Below are 18,651 nucleotides of genomic sequence, written 5' to 3'. Positions count from 1 at the left end.
ATGTTAAAGTCTGTTGACCTTATAAAAAGGCATTTTGCATACAAAGGTAGTTTTTACATCTAAAAATTATTTTTTAATTTTTTAGATGGTACTAATTTGCACCATTGAATGTCACAGTTGCAAAATACTCTTGAGCCACATAGTGTCTTACATAAAAAATGTAGTCTTTTATCAGAGTATAAAAAATTTAATCTTTTATCAGAGTACTTGAACAATATCTTAAATTAGTCAAACAATATATCAGTTTAAAAAAAGTTGATGTAAAACAGCTCAGCTAATTTTAAGTTTTTAAATTCTTACATGTCTTTTCATTCAACTATTGGTCCTTCTCTGTGCTAAAGAAAAATGTATAAAAATTGGGGTGAGAAGAAAAAAGGGGTGAATTTGTGAACACTCACAAATGACCAAAAGACTCAGGAATCAGGTTTCAGCTGGAATGCAATTTTTACTGTATTTTGCCTTAAATGTCAATTATTCATTAAATTATGTTGCATTAGTACTGTATTTTCCCAATATAATCAAACAATATGACTTGACGGGAATAGAAATACTGATATAAAAACTGCAAACAATTTTTTTTAAACACAGAAAGGAAACAAATTACTCAGTATACAATTAGTTAAGAATTGCTCATCTCTTTAGTGGTGTACACTCCTCACTCTCACTCTGGGTAGAAAAGTAAATGTGATGGCAATTCAAGCTGTTTAAGTGGCTGATATTCCTCTGGCTGCATTTCCTGCACAGCAGTGCCTACACGGGTCGACATTGATGGATTGTTAAATTCTGAGAATGAACAGTAAGTGGGGGCTGTCAGTCAGGGTATGCAGTGCTTTAAGAAGACTCATAATTATGTATGCAACGTCCTTTTCAAAAAGGCCTTTAGCTCCAGGGAAGTGACCCTGCTGCTACAAAATGAGCACATCAAAAGGATGACGGGGTGTTTTTAAATACTCCAAACTGTGCTAATTCATTCACAACATGAATCACGTGTGCTCGCTACGATTTTGTGACGTTGCGAGGCGTTGTTGTCCTATCAAACATTCTTCATCTGCAGCGGAACAGTCCAGCTTTCTGCCCTAAAGATTAACCCAGGGTGACCTCCATCAAAGCAGGGTGAGGGGGCTAATGTTTCTGAAGGTCCACATCAGATCCGGATGTTGAGCTGATGAAAAGACCAATGAGGAATTGTTCACCTTAGGGGTGAGGACACTGTACACACGATTAACCCAGCTTCCCGTTCCGGAATTATTTTCATGTGGGAATGATGCTTGTTAGCGCACACGAGCCTGAATGAAAGGGTCAGCCATTGTGTTTCAAAGTGCTCTGTTTGAACCAAGTCTGCCACAGTAAAAAAAAAAAAGGTCCCCATTTCAGTTCTCTTCAAAAGCTCAGGGTGAAGTTTGCTGAACAAAGCAAGCGAATTTGAGGCAATCAAAGCGCTTTTGTTACATGACTCACATCTTCCTGACTGAACTGACCACCCTCCTGATAGATAGAATTTGTACAACACCAAACATCTCAAAGCTCAGGCTTCCAATATCACTAAATCAAATCTTATAAAAGGGGCAGGGAAACATGAGCAATGGCACACCTTGTGTCAGGTATGCCTGCTTTAAAATAAATACAGGAGGGAAATGAATCAGGAGATGATAAACACCTGAGTGGAGACAAAAGGAACTACTCAATCTCTATCACACACACACACATACTTACTAGCAGAGGTGTGAAGAGTACTGATATATCCAACTCAAATAGAAGTACTGTTACTTGATTGAAATTGTATTCCAGTAAAAGTAAGTCATACATAAAATACTCAAGTACAAGTAAAAAGTAGCTTTAATATTACTCAAACTAATATTACTCGTTACTTTCACCACCCAAGTTTATTTTTGGTAATACATCTTGCCACGGTTCCCTTGCATACAGTAAACATATCATGTATAAACTTAAAAATAAAGTGATGAAATCTTGCACATCTGGAACTTCATTTATTTTCCACAAAGGCATCTGTATAAAATAAAAGGTTTGTCAAAATGTACAATAATTCTTTTTAAAATTGATTAACTCCAATAAATTCAATTCAAAATCAATAAAATCTCTGAATCTAAGTATAGATGCATTTGTGAACACTAAAACTGAGAAAAATAACTGGCATCTAATGCTGTTTTGGCGCCGTACATTACGTTTATTCTGGTCGCTACGATTTTTTAGTTTCACAATGTATGTTGATCATCTTAAAACAAAAAATGATAATTTACCCAGTAATGGTGGGTGTAGAGAAATTGAATGCATTCTGAAATGTACTTAAGTACAAGTAAAATCACTGATTTAGAATTATACTCAAGAAAGTACCCATTAAATCAACTAAAGTACAGTAATCTGAGTACTTGTAATACGTTACTTTCACCTCTGATCACAAGCCAGGGCGTAAAGTCACAGACAGGAATCCTTTACCAAAAACCAGAGATCAAACTCAGAGCCAGACACCAACAAAACATATTAGCGACCAAAAGATTAAGAAAACATGAATAACAGAAGCACAGAACAAGCAAATGAAACAGACGCCCATCGGGACATGAATCCTCAAACCATGACTAACAAGATTCAAATGATCTCAATGTGCTATTAAAACCATCACCATCACACATGCACATGAAATAAATACAAACTCACCAAATCACACGCCTTCAGGGCTTTAAATGAACACCCACCAACCCACCAATTGCGGGTAAAAATTTACTTTAGTAGAGTTACTAGCCATTTTGGCTAGTGAAGAACGAAACAAATACCACTGCGTGGGTTTGAATGGGCAGACTGCAGAAACAATGCGACAAGAAGTTTGAGGGGTTTTGTGTGTGTTCAGACTTTAAAACGTAATGTATATCTGGCAACACCGCGAATCCTACATTTCCCATGAACACTATGTTGTGACGTGTCATACAGCAATTGGCTACGTGCTTACGTTAGCGTGATTGTTATGATTTGTTAGATGAGAAGACAAACAGAACGGTGCACGACAAACAATAGGAGCTGAAATGAAGTTACAAAAGTAGTCAGGAAAAAACAAACAAACGTGGAGATATTTATCGGATGTTGAAAAACCTGAACTGCAAAAAAAAGGAAGGCTGCTGCCAACACAAGGGAAAATGAAGATGAAAGAGGATCTGAAAAGAAGATGAAATTGAGGATAAAACTCCTCATTAAATGGATGTCGGGTCGTGAGTGGGTGGTATTGGACCATTTGTTTGCCTTTAAAATGTGCACTAGATACAGTTTGTGGGGAGTGGGGTTTGTTCACATTTTTTCTCTACAGTACATGTAATTCTTAGTACTGATTACTTCTACTCTTTCTAACTTCAAACAGTGTTCCAGGGATCCAATTTTCATCTGAGTTGTTTGTTTATTAAGGTGATTAATGAGAATATGCTTTATAAATGGTTCACTTCTCTGACACACCCAAAGTTCCATATTGCACCTTTTAGGCATTGTTACAACATTGTTTTTAAATTAAATGTTTATATTTTTACCATTTTAATGTATTTCTGCAATCAACTAAAATAAAAAAAAAAAAACTATTTAAAGAAACATGAACACAAATCTATTCTGTGGCACTTATAATGTAGTTTATTTTCGCTGGAAAAACATTTGGCTGGTGGAAAATCTGGTTTGCTGGTAATCATGGCCATTTAAAGCCCTGCACGCCTTATATACCTGCTGCTACCTTTAAACGCTGTGCATTAGTCATTTTAGAATTTTCATAAAATTGTGTCAGAGTATAGATCTAAATGATTATGCAATTACGATACATAATTATAAACTAATTTGATTTTATGTGTTATTGTGAACAACCTCGTAAAGGCTCGCCTGCAGGAGCTTTGAAGCAAAAACTTTGGAAACCCCTTGTCGACACTAATAAATAATAATTTTAAAAAAAAGGGTTGTGACAATTAAATAAAACGCAGCAATGTAAGTTTTCTTGTTAAAGTTTTTATCTTGATAAACTATTCATCCTGTCAAAAAGAAAATGAATTCAGGGACTTTGGGAGATTCATCCAACTTTCTCCACTTATTTCATGTTTACTTGAGATGTGCTGAGGATAATAGCTTTTATAGATGCAGATGAATTGGTCACGGTGCATGCACGCACACACATTTTCCAAAAATATGCCAAATAAATTAAGGGAAAAAACAAAAACAAACAAAAAAAAAAAACATTGGGAAACCTTATAACCAGACGGCTGACGTGTTTTTTGGAATATAATGTGTTAGAGTCCTGAGGTGTTTGTTGTTCATTAAGACGTCAGAGTGACTCAGTGTCAGAAAGAGACAGACTCTGTCAGAGGGCACGGAGTCTCATTGTTATGGAAAAGTGTTTTGTGTGATTCTGTGACCTGAAGCAGTGTGAACCTTTCAAGTTGTAAACAATGCACCTCAAGAACAAAATGAGCTATTTGTCGTCGAGCTGCCAGATGCTCCTTCTTTATGAGATGCCCAGGGAATGTCACTCAGTGACGTCAATTCTACAAATGAACAGAGTGAAAAAAATAACTGGGCTTCTTATTTATCATTTTGGTAGGGAGGCAAAAACAAGAGAAAAGGAGACAACATTTCTACAAAAATAGGTGGTACCCTTCAAAGGAATTGAAGTGGGTGAAAATAGGGGTGTTGGTGGTTCGCTGCCTGACAGTAGCCATCAGTCTTACACTCACTTCAAGCCATTCCTCTGTGCTCTTCAAGCCTATACATAGCAACAAGGTGCTTGCGATTCAGCAGCGTCCCAGTGCATCATCCCATATCTCCGCCACTGTCCGACGCTTGGTTAACCAAGCGATGCATCAGAGTCCATGAATAAAAGTGTGGCAATATACTTTGATTAGAATCAAAAACGAGTGTGGGGCTTAAACACGCTGAGTTTGTGATGCTTTGTAATCACAGGCATCTCTGAGGTCCCCTCATTACAGAGAGCAATGATTAATGTCTTTGAGACGCCGCACGAGGGAGGACCTTGATCATATTCGTTGGTGGAGAAAAGGTAGAAAAAATGATATGAAATAACAACATTGGCGCTTGAGCAAGGGAAATTTTATGAAACTTAATAAAATAATTGGTTCTTGCTGCTTGAAGAATGGGACAAGTTCTGGCCTGACTGGGTGAAAGAAAGTGGAGAAAATCCCCACCTTTGTGTGTTTGAAGAGGAGAGAAAAGGAAGTGAGAGGCTGATAGCAAGAGACTCCCAAGGGAAAGGTTTGGGTTTTTAATAAGGAACTTGGAAGGAAGAGGCAGCCCCCACAGGGACAGTACCTCTGCACTTATAACCACGCCAATGTGAAGAAGTGAACACACTAAAACAAGGGCAAAAAGTAAATGGGAAGAACAGGGAGTGTACGGCTTAACCTGGGAATTGATCAATTTATTTTTAGAGAGAGCGGTATAATAATTAGTTGCCTTCTTGAGTTATATACTGCAGTGCTTCTATAAACTGAAAAAGAGAGGAATGAAAAAAACACTAATGGAAAATGCTAGAGCTACAGCTAGAAAATGCTACCAATTTTGTGGACTCTATGTTCCCTCTTTAGAAGACCCTTATTTAATTGATTGGAGTTGGCATGCTCTTCATGTGCTTTTGGAACAGTAAGGCTCTGTAAGGTTGAATAAACAATATTTATAGGGAATCTGGTTAGAGTTGCCCAAAAGTGGCCACAACTCCAAATCATAATAAGATTCATGTATAGATTTGTTCTATACAAACAGTTTAAGCACTAAACAGGCTGATTTGGGGGATTTTGTATGTTTTTCAAACTGTTTTAAGGCATGAAACCATTAGCTGTATCTGGCAACACTGTTTAGAGGAAGCTGAAGGCATCAGGAAAAATACAAAGCAGGTTAGATGTCAAGACAAATCTGGACCTGGAGGTAATGTAGGAGAATAAGCCAACATAACATATGTGATATGTGTCATATTTTCCATTACTCTTGTTGATTGATTTTTAGACTACTGTCCAAAATATGTCTCACTTTAGTTGAAGATATTTTGTCAATTGAATCACAAAAATCCCCTGGAGCAGTGTTTCAACCATCATCCAAAACATCATGTAGAGTTCTGTCTGGATTCTAGGACAGAATGATACCATCTGCAAGTATTAGAGAGGAAAATTTCATTGAGTGAGAGAAGTACACTATTTTAGAGAAAAAATAAATCATAATAATAATATAAAGATGGTCATAAGCACCGTTCCGTAAAACAGACTTTTCGAATTATAGTACGTGAAGACAAATGAGAGCTTAGGTGACTATGTTAAGAAACCAGATTGATGTGTACACATTTACAAACGTATACATGCAATCTGAGCCTCTGTTTTCTCGTGTAACTATAAAGTGGAAGTATTTATGAGGTATTTCAGGCAGAGCTGAGGCTGCGGAGGGCCTCTCACCAGTGAGGTGTCTGTGACTTGACTTTCTCATTACTCACTGATTTTTGCATTCACTGGAACTTAGACGCAGACAGATCGATGACAGGAGAGTATGAGAAAGAGAGAGGTGTTCTATTTCAATCTACTCCACTCATACATTACACATTCGTCATGCCTGGGCTCAAACTGAAGCGAGACAACATTGCATGTTATAACTAAGGCAGCACCTGCAATCTCCGGCATTTTGTGTGGACTTTACGTATTACATGTCACCAACTAAAAAAAAATCATCATCATTAAGGATGTATTTAAAATGTACTGACGGGAAATACTGAAGGGAGAATGGTGTGAGGGAAGTGTTAAGAGCGACAAAAGGCATTTTTTCTCTCATTCTCTGTGGCCATTTGAGGCTTAATAGAGAGCAAGTAGTTGAGAGCAAAGGAAATTACTTTGGTTGGTTTAGATAAGACCACAGGATTGATTGTCTGCTGCAGTTTTCCTCAGTCCTTTGCGAATGAAGAAGAAGAAGAAGAAGAAGAAGAAGAAGAAGAAGAAGAAGAAGAAGAAGAAGAAGAAGAAGAAGAAGAAGAAGAAGAAGAAGAAGAAGAAGAAGAAGAAGTACTGTAATCCAACATTGCACGGTTGGCTGTCAGGCACTTTGGCTGACTGTGGCCGACTGTGCGTACAGCATGTTGTGTGGAGCACAGCCAGATCTGCTTGGCAAAGGTCATTAAGTTCTAAATGGCTCATCAAACTTTAGGCCAAAAGGGCTCTGAAGACGCCAAATGAAGCATGAAAAAACATTTAAATGTAGCTTTCGTGGCTTCTTTTTGCTGCAACAAAAACAGTAAATCAGTGGTGAAGGTTGATCAGCACTAATGTAATCTGATATACTTTAACATAAAACACTCCCAAGTTGTGTGCTGTTTCAAAGGAAAACACACTCGCACTGCACAGAAAGCAAAGCACCAAGATCAACATCCATCATTCATTTGATTAAAAGCATCTGATCAGAGCAATTGCCAAAAACCGTGCATGCCTTTATTTTCCAAGGTTTACCACCAGACTGTGTTCATTTGGATTCTTTTCCATCTTGAACACAATTTCCAAGCATCCGTGTTGTCTTACACGCATGCATCAGGATTACAGTCTTACTGTAAGGCAAACAGCTTCTTCTAGATTTCTTCTACCTTGGCCCTTGCTCTTAATCATGATGCAAGAGATTCATCACAAGTACAATGTAAATGGTTTTTCAGAAAATGAAAAATCCATGTTGTTCATATCAGTATCGAAAAAAAGGTTTCTGAGGTCAGTGAGGAGTAATCAGATTACCTCCTATATCTGATTGGTGACTCTGCCCCCTTATGGAAATGACTATGAGCTTTATGAATGAATTATGGAGCCACCGTATAATACAGTAATACCCCAAAGGCTACGGTTTACAATGTTAATTCAGAGCTGTATATTAATTTAAAAAATAATCCACATTTAATATTTGGGAGACATAAAGACCTTAGAGAATTGTTGCGTTCATTTATTGATGCAAATATTTTTGTCATATGAAAAAAATGACTAAAGCTGCTCACGAAGGGCGCCTTACCAATAATAAAATAAAAGGGTGGGTTCAAAACATTGTTTAACATTGCCCGGAGCAAATGGACAGGTTTTAAAATAAGTAAATGAGTCAATGGCCATGTTTACATGGGAGCTTTAATTCCTCTTTAAAGTGGAATAAAAGTTAATTCCTCTTTAACCTGACCTTGTAAACACTTAATTCCTAATGCTAATTTAATTCTGAAATAAACTTAATTCCAAATTAGGTGGCTGGGTTATTCCGTTTTTAATTCCAAATTAAATAATTCTTCTTTCTTGTAAACAGTTAACAACACTTAATTCCGCTTCTGGTCGTTTTGCGCATGTGAGACTTGCGGCGATGACGCGCTGGGTGACGACATAATCCAACAGAGCTGACACTATTTAATAAGAGCCTTAAAAGACATGGATATAATGAAAAAGGTGATGGACGGAGGCATAAACATGCGGACATTGACATGGACTTATCACACACATGGAGATCAGCAAACGGAACAGGCTTCATCTGACGGCTCAAGCCTGTTCACTCGAAGACGGAGTAAATGCGTCCCACTGCTGCACAGGCTGTAATATCACCAAGTTTATCATTGTAACGGTTGTTAGAGCTACTATCTTTACCAGGAAGCAACTATTTATTCCTGGTTATTGTTTTCTGGAGTTTTACTGGCCTTTATTTACTGGTGATTAGGTCATATCTCCTTTCCTCCGTGGACCAAAGTGTGTTATTGTCGAGCTGCTGCTTCAAAACTACAATCAAAATAAAGGTTAAAACAGTTCTCGTGTGTGGTTTTCTGTGTTACAGCCGACAATAAAATGTTTGTTGTGTGTTTTTCCCGATAGACGTGATCGACGTGATACATCATGTTCGCCCCCTATCCAATCAGAGCCTTCCCAACCCCCAAACCTATAGCAGAATTAACTAAAGCCGAATAAACCAGTTTTCCATGTAAACCTCAATTCGGGAATTACTATTTCCATGTAAACAAGAAGCAGAACACTTTAATTCTGAATGATTTAATTCGGAATAACTGATTCCGAATTAAAAAACATCATGTAACTGTGATTATTCTAAATTTGGGTTCTCAAGGACTCAAGGACTTTTTCTCCGCAGCTCCACCCCCTTGCTGCCACTCTCACCAAACAGGCTGCTTGGTTGGCTTGTAACATACCATAATGGCACAATTTCAAAGCACAACATAGTTGTTCAGATACTGAAACATTTGGCTTGGGCAAACATTAATGACGATAAAGTAATCCAAAGACACGTTCAGTGTTAAAAGGTTAACATAGAATTAGTGTTATCAGGCTTCCCCACTTTGTCACCTTTCAGCTCCTTTCAAAGTTTTGCTTTTTCAGCTATTTCCCTCTTTACGTGTCCTGATGAGAATTTCACAGCCCCTATGTTGAACCATTTTTGATCAAATCTCTTCTAACATTTGCACCCTTTCCTCAGAATGTCCAACCTTTACGACCCATATTTAGATTATTATTTAGACCAATTGTGTATTCTTTAAGGGGACTCTTTTTAAATAATGCCAGTTTAGGAGTCTAAAGTGACTGAGTTTGTGTCAAGGTGAGTCTGGGAGTTTTTAGTAAGTTTAAGGCTTCTTTCTACAAATGTGTCTTCTCTGCCCTTGGTTTGTAATAGCTTCTCTTCAGACCTCCTGTTTTTGATAGCATGTGTTTTAAACAAACTTAGCTGAACAAATGGCCACATCTTTTTCCTCTGCTTTGTGTCTATGTCGCAGTGCTAATTTCTATCTAACATTTGAAAACACTATCTCCTTTTTTTCTACTAAATGAAGGTATAATACAATTTCACAAATTGCACAAAGTCATAAGTACCTAACTCCTTTTTAAGAACTCATGCACAAAGAACAACTACAATAACATCCTCCCACTATACTTAAGGTGTAATGTATGCACTTATACTGTATATATGCAGTGGTAATGTGCAATCTACCCAAAAAATAACATGCACAAGATAAAATTTGGCCCATTATTACCTCTGAACCGGATCTTGGCATGATTTAGCAAAACATTTTGAGTGAACTTAGTGTTGTGGCGGTTTTGAATGGAATGAGACGAAGTCAAGTTGTAGGGTTTACTGGTCAGATACAGACAGGTTTTATTTGGTCAAAGGGTTCTAGATGCAGACTGGTCTGGGATTCAGAGGTTTCCATGTGTGTGTCCCCCAATTAATCTGTAGTTGTTCTGTGATCTCAGGGTTTTGTATGCTGCTGACATTGCTAAGCATAACAACTACAGAGTCTCTGAGAAGAGACCTTGGAAAATGTTATCAGTGTATAATGATATCTGGTCTGCTTAGGGCAGTGGGACCAGGAGAGATTCTGTAATCACATATCACTTAGCTCGGAAAATATTTATTGGATAATTTTTAAACTCTATATAGTTTAGTGTCTGCTGTTTGTAAGCAGATTCTCACACATCTGTGAGTACTAGTAGTCATCATTCACATCTATTAACAGGAACAGTCAGAGGGCAGACTTCGGCCAAATAAGTGCCAAATATCATATTTGTCAGATATTAATAGTAATCTGGATCAGTGATCCTATGAAGTTTATCTCCAATAATAACAATACAGTAGGTCCAATTGTATGGGAATCCCTGTTTTACCAAAAAATTCTGATTAAATGCACAATTCAGATCCGATTGGGATGAAACTTGCTGGGGTCAATGAATAACCAATCTGACATAACTGAGTCAAATTTCATCAAGATCATTCAATTCTAAACAGAGATATGTTTTTTTTTTAAGTTTGCCAATGATGAGAGATAGGGATTTTAAATTTTTTTAAACTGATCCAGAATAAATATATTGATCTGGATCTCCACCAAAATTTGGTGGGGACTTGTCTTTTACCAATCCTGCAAACAGACAAAAATCAATAAATGGCGGTGAAAATGTTACCTTTTTGGCGGAGGCACAGAAAACGTAGAGCACAGTAGTAGTAAATTGTTGTTATTTGCTATATAAAAATGATTGGGTTATTTTCTTTGGTCCACTTGAGATCAAACTGGGTTGACTGTTTCTCCTCAACTAGAATAAGGTTGACACTCAAGAGTAATGTGTGATGTAATTTTCACTGTAAGCAAAATGGTCCTGAGAGCCAAATTGGACACTGGCGGGTTGGATTTGGTCTGAGGGCCTTGAGTTTAACACCCCTGCTCCACTGTCTTGCACCAAGTAAATATTTCAGCTTCTGTGTCAGCTCTACGATGGAGGGGCGACAATCCTAGAATTGTGAGAGCTTGCCCCCGATGTTACCTTGAATAGGTGGGAATAGATTTTGATCAAAGAATATTAAATTATGTTTTACTTTGCTTAACACAATGACATGTCATGTGTAGAATGAGTTAAAGTGTGTGAAGGGATTTAAATTGCATGACAAATTATCAGCTAAACTACGGTAATACATTCCCTTTTCTTTGTTTGTCCGTTAGCAGGAGCACATAAAAAGTACTCAATAGATTTTGACAACATTTTAACCAAAGATAGACATTACGGAGGGGTTCTGGATCAAATTCTTTATTTTGGATCATTTTAGAAAACATTATAAAAATCTCACATCATTGGGAAATTTTCAGAAATTGATATCTCAGTTTGTGATTTACGGAACTTCATAAAATTTTTATCAATTATCTCGGGTTGGTTCCTCAATTACCCGAACAAATTTGATCCAGATCAGATCCAGATTGTGCATTTCAGAGCGATTTTTCAAAAAAAAAAAAAAAGAGGGGTGCTCATACATTTGCATCTACTGTATAGTTATTAATGGCAATAGGAACTTATTACAAGCCTTTAAAGTGTAAATGATCACGATACCATGATCAGATAACTTTGAACATCTGGCAAAATGGGGATTTGGCAATTGGCAGAGGTTTTTGTTCATAGCGGGAAGATGTTGTGGTTTAAAGAGTTGACATCTTACAGAAACACTTAATTTCTTCTCTATAAAACAAATCTCTAAACATGTCTTTAAATCCCTTGATCTTCTCAGATGTCATGACCTTTAGCCTCAGCGTTCTGTCAGCTTTTATGAGAACAACAGTTTGAAATTAACCTTTGTAATATCTGAGGAAACAAGTAGCATTCAGGTCAGGATTCAACACATATTGATGTTGACTACTCTTCCATTGACTCACTATCTTTCCTGAGTATGTGCTAAAAAAAAATTCCACACATGCTGCACGGGGACAGAAGAAGGCGCCCTGTGGGGCTCTGAGCCACCATGTTCCTGTGTAACACTGTGGATGTGCTCATGCAGCGTGCACGTGCCCAGCTCCACACATTTAAGTATCACAAACGAGAAAAACAAACAGTGGCTGTCTTTCCCTTGGGCCTTACTTCCTCTTTCTGCTCATCCACAGCAGGAAGGTCACAAGAACACAGTTATCATGGCCGATTTGATTACGTCTTAATCCAATCAAGCAAAGCAGCGGGAACAGCATTGATTTTTGAGAAGCCGAATAACGCTCATCGGGCTCAGAGGCACATGGCCAATTCCTGGACAAGGTTAAGCCTAGTGGGAATATCACATCTGTCACTGAGCCCATCACATCACAAGTCTGCTTTTTTTTCTGGTTTAACCCCTTTCTGTGCACGCTGTGAATGAAGCCAATGTAAACAGTCGAACTTTGTTTGCTCCCACTTTGAATCTGTGACTGTGGGCCATAAAATAAAAATCTCGAACAAAACAGAACAGAAATTTAAAAACACAAATTTCTCTCAAATTTCAAAGTTGTTGTGTTCTTAATTTAAAGCATGAGTTTATTAGTATTTATATATTACATACATACATACATACATACATACATACATACGTGCTATTTGTTTGTAATGCAAAAATGGTCAACTGTTACAACAGTGGGGGCCACATTTTGACCCAAGGGCCACATTATCAACATTCATGTCAGTATTTAGAATTATCCTCACATATCAGATCATTAATAATGGAAAAAAAAACAAAGGTATTTTTGTATTTTTTCGGTATTATTATACGTTGTTTGGATTCATTTTGTGTATTTTTGCTGTCATTTTGTGTGTTGTTCTGTAATTTTTGATGAAGTGTTGTGTGTTTGAGTAATTTTGTGTATTTCAGTAGTCATTTTGGACTCGTTTTATCATTTTTTTCTATTTTCTATTGTTTATGTGTATTTTTGTTGTCCTTTTGTGTATTTTTGCTGACATTTTTTGTATTTATATGCACTTGTTTTTTTTACATAATTAATATCACATCTACTGTATCACATAACAAGTCTGCTTTTTTTCTGGTTTTCTGTGCACGCTGTGAATGAAGCTAATATACGGGCGAGACAGTCGAACTTTGTTTGCTCCCACTTTAAATCTGTGACTGTGGGCCATTAAATAAAAATCCCAAACAAAACACAACGGAGCAGAAAATGCGAAAAGGACACTTGGAATTGTAATCCATGCAAAGAGTGGGGCATTGAAGAGTGCAGAGTGAAAAGTAGGCACTCAGATGGAGAGTGAAGAGACGTCACATGCATTAAAGGAGAACATTTATCCAAAGGCAGGATCAAGAGCTCTGCAGCTTTTCATCTATTCAGATAAATGTGAGCATGTTGCGGTTAAGATGTGGACACATTTAATAATGACAACTGAAGGAATAGTGGTTCGTCAGCACTCGTCACAGTCACATTTCACACATAAGAGCTGTTAGTCAATCATACAGGCATTAAGATGGGCACCTTCTGGTGTTGCCTATGGTTTCCATGTAACCATCAGCCACCACCACAACAGTGGACATCATATTTTACAGCCCAGTATGCAACAAAAGCACGCTTGGCTTTCATTCATTTTGAACGTGTGGATTGAAACTGTTTTGATGTGGTGTTACAACTGAAAACCTACATAATGAAAGTATACACCAGGCATGTCAAACTCATTTTAGTTCAGGGGCCAAATATGAAAAACATGATTTTAGGTGGGCTATGGTTTTTAGGTTGGAAAAAGAACAATTCTAACATCAACTGTGCAATAGTTTTTATTATCAGTTCCTGCCAGATCTTCACTTGAAAAAATCTTGATTTTGTAACCATTTTTGTGACATTTAGAGGAATTACGTGGAATTGTTTGTGATAAATTGCAAGATTTGTAAAAAAAAAAAAAAAGAAATTGAGAGTTCTTTTCAAAAATTGCAAGTAAAAACTGCAAGCCCCTAAAATACTGCAGAGTTTCATGAAATTGGTGAATTTGAGATATCTATAACTGGATTATTTGGTCATTTACACAATAATTCATGACTTCTCTGTCATTTTTACTGGACAAATCTGATGTTCTAAAGGGCCGGATTTGGGCCCCGGGCCTTGAGTTTGACACGTAGTATGTATTTTGTGGAGCATGCATCATTACTTTGTGCTCCAGTTTTAAAGTCTTTACAATGGCTCCCAGTCAGCCTCAGAAAAGCCTTAAAATTCTGCTGCAGGTGTATAAATCTGTGAATGGGTTTGGTCCAGAATACATCAGTGAGATGTTAGTCAGATATGAACCCAGCATGTCTCTCAGATTTATGAACACAGGTCAGATAGTGGAGCCCAGAGCTCACAGTAAACATGGTGATGCTGTGTTTAGTTGTTATGCTGCAAAGAAGTGGAACAAACTGCCAGCAGAGCTGAAGTCAGCATCACGTGTACATTATTAAATCAAAGTTATAGGCACTCTTTTTCTCTACTGCGTATGATTGAGAGGGAGACCTTTGGTCATAATGTTATTGATGTAATGTGTTTGTTGATGATTTTAAATGATTTTAAATGTTTTTACTGTTGATCATTGTAGACCAATGTATGTGCAAGAGGCGCGACTGCAAACCCAAGAGCCGCCCCGGGCCCGAAGACGCAGCTAGGCCAGCAGAAAGAGTGGGGGCCAAGGAGCCTCAGGCCACCCCCCCACAGCCGAGCAGCCCCCCAGACTCCCCCAAGATCCCAAGCCGAGAGGCAGCCACTATCTCCCACATACACACCAGAGAAAGCCCCAAGGAGCCAGCGCACCCCGCCACCGACCCCAACCTCTATGCATACTAAATTAGGTGCATGCGCGCACAGGCTCGGTGCAAAACAACCGGAGACCTGCTGAGGCAATGGTGTACGGGAGCGGAAGAAGCGGTATCTCAGTGTGGATCCAGTAAAAAGTGACCATGAAAAGCTGTAAATGGACTGATATGCAGATGTGGGGCAGTGAGGAGGAGAAAATGTATAGATGGAAACTCATCTGTTGCAACTGATCAGAATATGCAGAAATACACGGAAACCTTCTTTAACAGGAGTACAGCAGCCGCCTACCTGCCCGTTCATAACAAGTAGTTATAAGCATCTAGAGACTTGTATGCTTTTAGGTTTTCTTTTGTATATACACTGGGTTTTTCTATCAGATATGTATAAATGTCTGGCTATTGAACATCCGGCCAGGAGCGCACAACGGATGACCACTCATTTTCAGGAATGCTGCATGGTCCCGCAATCGTTTACCTGTACTTAAAGTGAGTTTCCTTAAATAAGCTGTTGCAACGTCCTCAGGGGACAAGCTTTCTACATACTTAGAACTATTTATGAGCCTTAACAGCAGTTCATTCATTGCCATTTTTCAATTTTTCAAGTGTCACTTATGTAAACAACATGGTTTCTTCAACGAGTATGCGCGCGCACGTCAGTCATGTGTCTCATGTTTGTCCACATTGAAATGGGTCTATAGGTTACCCCGCCTATAGGTTACCCCGCTCATTCTAAGTTAAAACTTATTAAAATCCTCTTGAGGAGCACAGTGGGACAGGAGAGACAGAGCGGACTTGCCATGTTGTCCATAGAGAATGAGAGAGCAAAGAAAATAGACATACAGAGCATCGTGGACGAGTTCGCGTATGCTCTTCAAATAGTGGTGAGTAGGCCTACAGTACTTCATATTGAAATTATGTTTGTGAACATGTGGACTGCTGTGCCAGTTTTACAAAACTGTATAGCTACTGATACAGACTCTGAGTGAAATGGGTAAAGTGGGTGTCAAAATGATGCGGTCGCTGTCCGTGGTGCTGAACTGCTTTGAATGTGTGTTGTTTTATTATTAGTGACCATTTAGCCTAATGTATTTGTTGTTCTCTTGTTTTGTTATACTTCATGTCCGTTTGATGGACTTGAAAATGACAGTTGCTTTTCATGTTGTCGAAGCTTGTAAGCCCCGCTGTTGCAGGTATGTGTATGCTGTAAAATTATGTTATCGTGAGCTTTATTATTTGAGTTTAAAGGGCCTGGTCATTTGCCCCGCACCCGACTTGTTCCGCTAGTGAATCCGGTGGCCTATCAAAATATCATATTATGGATTTAGTCAGTTTTTCTTTTCATTTTCTGTACTTTTTTCTCATTTTGTGTGTTACTGGAATAAATATATGCATTACATCGTTGGTGGTTTTGTGTGTTTTTGTTGTTGCTTTGTAAATCTTTTTGGGTATTCTCAGTATTTTGGTTGTTGTTTTGTGTTTGGAGTGATATTTGTTCTTATTTTGTATATTTTTCAGTTATATTTGTATGTGTTTGAGGGGGCACACATAACTAAACTGTGTACCCCCCCAGCCAACAGTTGCCCATGACTGTAATAAGTCTTTGATACAGCTCGGCGATCCTCTTCCAAGACCTCCAAGACCCCATAGGGGTTGTGCCCTCAGTTTGAGAACCCCTGACCGAAAAAATTGATAAAAGGTTTTCCTGGGCCCGAAACCTGCCACACACTATCAGATTCATCGACACGACAAAAAAACAAAAAAAAAATAAAACAAAAAAACAAAAACAAATGACAAACAGCGTGCTTGTTACAAAGCGTCGCCCACGCTCTGCTTCCTGCCCTCTCCTCACAGCAAATGAAAAGCTAAGCTATAGGAGATGATGATGACGAAAGCTTTCGGGGGACGGCGAGGCCCACTCACCTTCTGGTTCACCACACAGTGTGCACTGTGATTCTAAACAAAGATAAAAAAATAAAGAGAGATAACAGGTGATTAATAAAACCTGAAACCATTCATGACCTCTGTGTTTTAGCATGTGTGCATGTCTAGGTTTTTGTAATATCTCACACTTCCTGTGATAACAGCAGCTCTCTGATAAACAACAGACACAATATTTTTGCACCCCTAATGTCCTTGTGGCTTGCTACCCATGTGCGACATAATAGAAGCTCAGCCACCATGCATAATATGACCATCAGCTACATGCGGCTGCATAAAGAGGCAAAAATGATGCATAGCGAGGTATCAAAGGAAAGGAAAGAAAGAATGAGAAATCATATTGCTTCAATTCATCACTGTCACCAGCCATGGAAGTATTGTATCAAAAAGATGAGCAAACAAACCTTAGGGAGACTCCAAATTTAAATCTAAACCAAAAGAAGCAAGACATCAATCATCCTTAGTATCTATATTATAAATGTTTCAGGTTAAGATCAGTGGGAGTGCACTGTAGCTGTTCCCACTCAACATTCTGGAAGCCAAAATACGGTGCTTAGGGGTGCTTCCATCTTGCAAATTTGATGTCATTTGGAACCAGAGTCTGCGCAGTAGGGTCTGGTGGGAGGAGCCCTGATAACATGCCTCACCAATTTAGCGTACTGCCCTGATGACTTACGTAGCCCAGCTACGCCAAGAACATAAGTATCTTTCCCATGTGGAAATTCTACCAATGACTTGTTCAGATCATAGAGGTACAAAACCACAATACATTTCAACTCAAATATCTAGTTAAATGTCGTCTCGGCTTTACTTCACGATGTAAGTGCTATTCACAAAGGGCTCTATTCTCCCGTCTGGACTTAAACTTCTTTTTGCGCGCCTGCAGTTACGCACTTCTCTCCTATGCTTATTCTCCGGTCCAGGCTCCGTGCGTTAGTAAGGCTAAACCGCGTAATGAAAGGCAGGCTGAAGGAAAGGAGGCGGTGATGTCATTTTTTTGGGCTGTCTGGAAATCACGGAACATGGAGTTTTACCAACGCTTGTAAATGTCATTGAAATCCGTGAAAATGATAAAGTTGCCTTTTACTTTGAAACGCCTTCATTGATTTGATCAGATCATTGATCAGATTATTACAGTGTGACTGAGGATCGGCGGAATTCTTCTGTCCGAGTCACAGTTAAAATCTCTTTCCTTGATCATCATCATCAACATCATCATCATCACTGCTGTAAAGCGTGACAGAGTTAGATGCTCTGTAGATATGATGAAATAACGCGGCCGCAGAGCATCCTGCTTTAATACAGAGGGATGTTTGCAGTGAAACAGAACTATTGGCTTCCATAATACACAGTTTTACATATAAATTGTTTAAAGCGACCAGAGCTGATCCTCATTAAAATATGTGTGGGAACAGTTTCAATAATCGTCATATATGACGTAAAATCCCGTATTTCAACCTCAAATAACTTATATAAAGCAAACTTCACAGAAAAATGAGCACTTGAACAAAATGTAGGGAGATAACTAATGATCACAGCAGAGTTTAGGTTTGGAAACAAATTATGTATATTTTTTTTTTTTTTTTTTTTTTTTTTTTTTTTTACCTTGTCTGCACATGCTTTCGAAGGTTAACACTACAAGAAGTGCAATCTTTTGACAGCATGCATATTTTATTA

The 18,651-nt window shown here is 38.3% G+C and overlaps 1 protein-coding gene across 5 annotated transcripts in view; it reads right to left on the bottom strand.

The window, feature by feature from the left end:
* Positions 1-18,651, bottom strand: part of dlgap2a (discs, large (Drosophila) homolog-associated protein 2a) — a 156,701-nt gene that overhangs the window by 46,875 nt on the left and 91,175 nt on the right. The window contains exon 2 of one of the 5 annotated variants that reach the window (XM_028438947.1): positions 16,957-16,989. The exons of the other annotated variants lie outside the window; for them this stretch is intronic. The gene's annotated coding sequence lies outside the window, so the exon portion shown is untranslated. The remainder of the gene's footprint in view (positions 1-16,956; positions 16,990-18,651) is intronic. 5 annotated transcript variants of the gene reach the window in all.

The sequence above is a fragment of the Gouania willdenowi genome, chromosome 22 (assembly GCF_900634775.1).
Source record: "Gouania willdenowi chromosome 22, fGouWil2.1, whole genome shotgun sequence".
NCBI classification, from domain to species: domain Eukaryota; kingdom Metazoa; phylum Chordata; class Actinopteri; order Blenniiformes; family Gobiesocidae; genus Gouania; species Gouania willdenowi.
Note: the sequence above shows the minus strand (reverse complement) of the source record. Positions and strands in the feature narration are given on the sequence as shown.